Source organism: Anoplopoma fimbria, chromosome 19 (assembly GCF_027596085.1).
Source record: "Anoplopoma fimbria isolate UVic2021 breed Golden Eagle Sablefish chromosome 19, Afim_UVic_2022, whole genome shotgun sequence".
Taxonomy (NCBI): domain Eukaryota; kingdom Metazoa; phylum Chordata; class Actinopteri; order Perciformes; family Anoplopomatidae; genus Anoplopoma; species Anoplopoma fimbria.
This window is the reverse complement of record NC_072467.1, coordinates 16,502,068-16,508,480: the sequence shown is the minus strand read 5'-3', so window position 1 is coordinate 16,508,480 and position 6,413 is coordinate 16,502,068.

The window sequence follows — 6,413 nt, the reverse complement described above, 5'->3', positions numbered from 1 at the left end:
GGATGTAGTCAGGACATCTTGACTACAGTTAGTCTGATTGTGTGAACTTGATCTGACCTTTATTAATTTGTTAGGTTCATTAAAGTGAGGTTTTGACTTTTCTTAGCGTGCTTTATGAAGTGGGCTCCTGGCCAAGAGGGCAGCATAAACATTGTTACAACAATAATCCCAAACAACATAAGCAGACATATACATGTCACACATGACATGGGTTAATCACAGAGCATGTCAATTAATGAATGTAAGGATTCAGCTGAATTCTTGAAAAAAACAATGTAATGGTTATAGGTCCAGTGCGCAGGTTTGGCGACATCTAGAGGTCACGTTGCAGATAGCAACCAGTTTGAAACTTCTCACGTGTGCCGAGCGTATTAGGAGAAATGTCAGCGGGAGCAGAATGAAGGGAATGTACAGTTAAAGTCCCAGTTTGTGGAGGAATACATGCTTGCAGCTCCTCAAGACCAACAGAGGTTTTCAGAGTTTTGTATGTCCGCCCATGGAGACCCCCCACCCCCGTGTTTTCCGACCGGTCAGGAGGCCGAGTAGGTTGGTTTCTCCGTTCCGGCTTTCTGTAGAAACATGGCAACTGGATCCATGAAGAGGACCCGCTCCCTATTGAGATATAAACGTCTCATTCTAAGGAAAACGAACACACAGCGATTCTTATTTTCAGGTCATTATACACCAAAGAATCATGATTTTGCATGCTGGTTCACTGGAATAGCTTACTGGCACACTTAATGTTTTCAATTTCCCCTCAGCTTCTCCTATTATGACAAGTCTAAATGTCGTCTGCTACAAAGGTCTATACTATCAAATTAGTTTCACTGGCTGTCATTCTTTTTTACAGTAGCAGTGTTGGAGCGCCTCTGTTTCACAGAGCAGTAATAATATCTGCATGGCTGTTGAGTGAATCCACCATAAAGCAGAATGAGGTTGAGTATTCACAACAACACAGCCTCGTTGCTCAAATCATGTTTGTTTGGCCTGATGGAACACGTCGTTTCTCTACTGATAATAGAAAGCAAACAGTGTTGCCAAACCTGACCTCTAGAGTGCAGATTGACGAGCCGGAATCTTCTCACTGTTTCATCAAGTTGGTGTATTTAAAACACCTGGAGCTCCTGACATCTCCCTTAGTAACCTCAGTCCATCTGTTGCAGTAAACTGTATACAATATCCATCTTGTCACATGCTGTGGATAATAAGTGTGAAATGCACTGGGACGATATCAGTAATGGGGTCATGCTGTATTGTTCCATTGCTTGCTCAGACCCAATCTGAATCACGAAATCAAGCATCCCCTACCTTGGCAGTACAGTAGGTTGGTCAGAACAGCGTCAATCCTCATCTGATTTATTTGCTTGCTTGTTTCTTTGCAGGCTTTTGTCATAACTGTGTTGCCACATCACCTCTGACTTTAGCAAAGCTAGGAAGCGTTTACACTTCTTGGTAAAAGAGATGCAGTTCAGATTTTGGGCGTCTCACAGCAGATATGATGTGTCAACAAAATATTCTTCGGGCCTGCTAGGAAATTCAAGGATTGAAGGGTTCAAGGATAATTTATTGTCATTATGCAACACAGGGATGCACAACCAAATTCAACTGTAGTCCATTTGTAACACAACAAGCACATGACAAACAAAACAGAAACAGTAGTACATTCCAGTATTGCATTTTCTCAATTAGCACCATAAGAAATGTAAACAGCAGCAAAAAAATAATAATTCTGGTCCGATAATATGGCCGACATCTTCACATAAAAAATTCAACACGGGTCCAGCTCCTCTGGTCCCATCCGAGTCCTGCTCTCTGTCCTGCTGTCTGCTCCTCTACTGCAGCTTAATCCAGGATGAACGATGGATCCATGTCTTTGTGAGGATGTGGACTCAACATTCACCGACCTCCTGCTGCTGTCATCCATCTTATTTTCCTGCAACAGAACATCAGACAGCCAGTAGCATGCTGGGTAGTGGAGCAGCCTCAGGTCCTAGCAGGGTTAGCTTAGCTTCCTCCCTCTCCTCCCTGGGGCAGTTTGGAGGCGTTTGGTCCAGCAGGTCTGTCTGGTTGCTCAAAGTCCACTTCACTTAATCCAATCCCCACGCTTTCTTTTCGAACGTTGATGAATATATACTGTCATATGCCAAAAAATACAAATAAAGACAAAAATGTAGCGAAATTCATGGGAGCAACCGAACGCAATGCGCCGCCATTTATTGTGTCACTTTTAGTGGATATAAATGACGATGCCACCCTTCATGATGACAACTAATCTACTAGAACTGTGTGTGGCAGGTCTAGAACACACAGACCTGCCACACACAGATGTAAGATACTAAATGCTAAACATAGGTACTTTTTGGAGAGATATCAGTCAAAAATATATTTTTTAACTTTTAGAACATGCACATATAGCTGACTAACAGTGGCTTTTAGATTTAATTTTCCTGAAAGATCTCACTGACTGCTTAATAAACTAAATTAAGAGCAACATGATCAGTTCTGTGAAAATGAAGCTGCAGCTGTTTTCTGTATTTGAGAAGCACTTTACTGGCTTTGCTTTAATTGAGCCTATTGTGAGCTGTCTGTGTTTTCCATTTGGCGCAGCTATTGATGTGGATGGCTCTGCCTCTTAGTATCACTGTTCCCCCAGGACAGATGAGATTCTCAGACTGCTAGATGACATTGATATTAAATCCAGGGCTACACCTGATAAGAATCCAGAGAGTTCTGGAACCTACTGATTGAACAAAAGTATCCCAACCTCAGAAGATGGGTCTTGAACTTTGATAATACCTTTTATAATTCTACTAGAGTCAATACATTATCTTTGTAAGGGCGTTGTTATCTACTACAACTACTTTGTCTATTGCTTTGTCTTTGCTCTGTATTGGTTACTACATCGTATGTTGTATGTGGCATTTAAAAAAATTATAAAAAATATAAATCTCACAAAAATATATCTACTTGAGTTGTTTATGATCTTCTCCTTACAGTGACTTGAAATTCCTCCTTGGTGCTTATATAACTGAATCTCAGTGCAGCTTTTGACTCTATTGATCATTGTTAACTTCCTGACCGACTGGAAAGCAAACTTGGGCTCTCGGGCCTGGCTTTCTTGTGGTAACAATCTTAGAAATTCGTCGTGTTTCCCTGAATAATAGTACATCAATATTTTCTGATGTGAAATATGTAGCACTGCAAGGCTCTGTTTTTGACCCTCTAGCTGAGCAAGCGTGAATTAAAAATGTCAGTCTTAGGTTTGAAGGAGTCGAGTCAACTAAAGCGTTAAACATGCCTCAAGCAGGCGGCAACCTCCAGTTCTGCCAAGAGGGAAGTGTCTTAAACTTTAATTCTCTCTACTGTCCATCAGGGGGCGACTCCTCTGGTTGTATAGAAGTCTATGAGAAAATGACTCTACTTCTCTCTTGATTTATTCCCTCAGTAAACATTGTAAACATGAGTTTATGGTCTCAATCTCTAGTTTCAAGTCTTCTTCAATACAGCATGATGTTCATTTAGTAAATTATGGTCCATTTAGAGTCAAATAGACCATAAAGCAGAGAATGTTTTAGGGCGGGGATACACACTGATTGACAGGTCGCTACCACTACCAGAGACCTATACGTTGTCACTACGTCACTCCTCCGCATTACAAATGTTGTAACTCCCGTTTATCGGTTGAAAAAACAACAACATGGTAACGACCGTAATCCAAGATGGCGACCTCTGGGAATGGTTGACCTAGCTAGCTAGTTAGGTAGATAATATAAGCTAAAGTTAGCTAGCTGGCCTGATGCTGGTGCATTCATGTAGGCCTATGATTGGGGGTGAAATAACTTTTTAAAATAGACAGTAATTCGATCTTGTTGTCTTGTTTTTGCAACAAGAAAAAAACAAAAAAAAAAAACTTTACGTCTACACTCACGCACACAGATGGATGAGGAGAAGAGGCGATGAGCTCAGACAGAGGTGTGTTGGCACAGACCCAGAGCTGCCAACTCTCCCGTTTTTCCCGGGTTTCTCCCGTTTTCTGATCCATCTCCCGCCGCCCTCCCGTTTTGTCATTTCTCCCGGTTAACTCCCGTATTTCACGATGTCCAAACTTATTTTATTTATAATCAAATCAAAATGTGTGTCGAATGTTCTAAAGTTGCCAGATCATGTATCAAACGCAAGCATGAGAGGCAACGCAAGCGTCAGCCAATCAAATGCATTTGCAGCAAATACGACAGCACAGGCTGTAGCCAATCAGATCACGTCTATGGTCACTTCTCAAGAGCGCAGAGCTAAAAAAAAAACATGGCGGAGCAAACTCCGTAAATGGTCGTATAAAAATGGCAGAAGCGGGTGTACCATCGAAGAAGATTAAATATATGTGTACTTTTAAGTCGGAATGGACCAAAGAGTATGATTCAATATCAAATAGTCACCTGGACAATAGTCACGCTTTTTGTAAAGCGTGTCGGGTTGATTTTAATATAGGGCACGGCGGTAAAAATGACGTCCGTCAACATTTAAAGTCCCTGAAACATGTCCGTGCTGCCGGACATGTTAATAAACAAAACAGTAGTAGTTTTAAGACTTGTGCATGAAACACTAATTGTTTCTGTTATGTTCATGAGAATGATTTTGTTGTGTCATGAATTGATAAGTTATTGTAATAGTTAGTTAATAAATAAGTGATTGTCAATGAATTCATTGTGAATACATACATAATGATACATAAAAAATACGTTTTTTGTTAATGAATACAGTTATTGTGTATTTATTTATATACTGAAGACTACATGATGAATATGTTGTCTATAAATAGCTACTTATATGCACAACATCCCTTAAAACCAACATTTGTAACCACCTCTGTCATCCATGCTCCCCACCACCGGCCCCGCCCCCCCCGCCGCCGAAATCTCCCGGATTTTGCTAGTCAAATGTTGGCAGGTATGCACAGACCTCTTGGACTCATGATGACACACGACGTTTGTGTCTGTGACTGGAGGAGAACTGACAGCGTGCTACAGGTTGAATCACCCCTAAAAACAATAACAACATGAACTGAAATTCCCCAGAATGCAGGAAAGGAGGTGCTTGAATCTTAAAGTTTCTTGGGCAGTCTGGTTGTTATTGCAGTCAAACTCTATGTCAAGGTCAGACAAGCATGCAGGGTTTAGTCCAATAGGATCGCGGCTCATTTGTAAACAGTCTCTCAGAGCCGAGGTCGGTGCCTCCTACGTTAGTTAACCCTTTACTCTTTGTATTTAAGAGATTTTTTAAGATGAGTGATCATTGTTATTTGGTTAAAAAACATAAAATATATGATAGTATACATGATAGTATTTATATGATATATACTATCTTTTATGTAGTCACTTTCCTCTCTGTCTATTTTGTGCAATGTGTGGATTCATCACTTCCTGCTCTCCATCTAAATGTTACACTTTATGACAGTTTTAAACACGCCGTAGTCCATTTGTTGTGGATTAATCAACCGTGGATTAATCCACAGGACAGAGTGGGATTGAGTGAAAATAAACTACAGTGTGTGTGTGTGTGTGTGTGTGTGTGTGTGTGTGTGTGTGTGTGTGTGTGTGTGTGTGTGTGTGTGTGTGTGTGTTAATGCAGAATCATGTGTCCTAGTTCAACAATGTGCCCCTTATATATTTTTGAACAACAATGGGGCTCTATGGGACAGAGGAAGAGGATACATCAGGCTTTGATACACAGAATGTATTGTTTGTCCAGCGCTGCTTTATCTTCTCTTCTCTGTGAAGGACAAAGTGCATGAAGAATGTCATCCAGCTGTCAAAGTATTTCGGGCTGCCTCTTAGCTATTTGGGATCATACAGCCGCAGGAGTCTGCAATGCAAGTAAAAGTTAGAAATCTCTGAAACACATAACCAATACTATCTATGTGTAAACTGCCATGACTGTAATGAATAAACATAACGTGAGCAGTCAGTTTCCATCTCTGTCTGAATCAAATCTAATAAAACAATATATTAAGTCCAATCTTTTTTAGCGCCTGTCAGAAGAAGTGAACATTAAGTGTTTAGTTTATCAGAAAGTATACCCAGTATTTTAGATACTATGGTTTACAGTTGAGCTGCAGTGGTCAAAGAGCAGGATTTTATCAGTCACAGTTCCTCTTGTGGTGCATAAGAGGTTAAATCAATAAAGATTGTACTATTAATGTTGAGCTGTTGTGACATAGTGAGCATATTTGTGATGTTTGAGTTTGAAAGTGCAAGTACTCACTACTATGTGTGTATGTGTGTGAGCGAGCGTGTGTGTGTGTGTGTGTGTGTGTGTGTGTGTGTGTGTGTGTGTGTGTGTGTGTGTGTGTGTGTGTGTGTGTGTGTGTGTGTGTGTGTGTGTGTGTGTGTGTGTGGGCGGGGTGGTACTAGAGGACC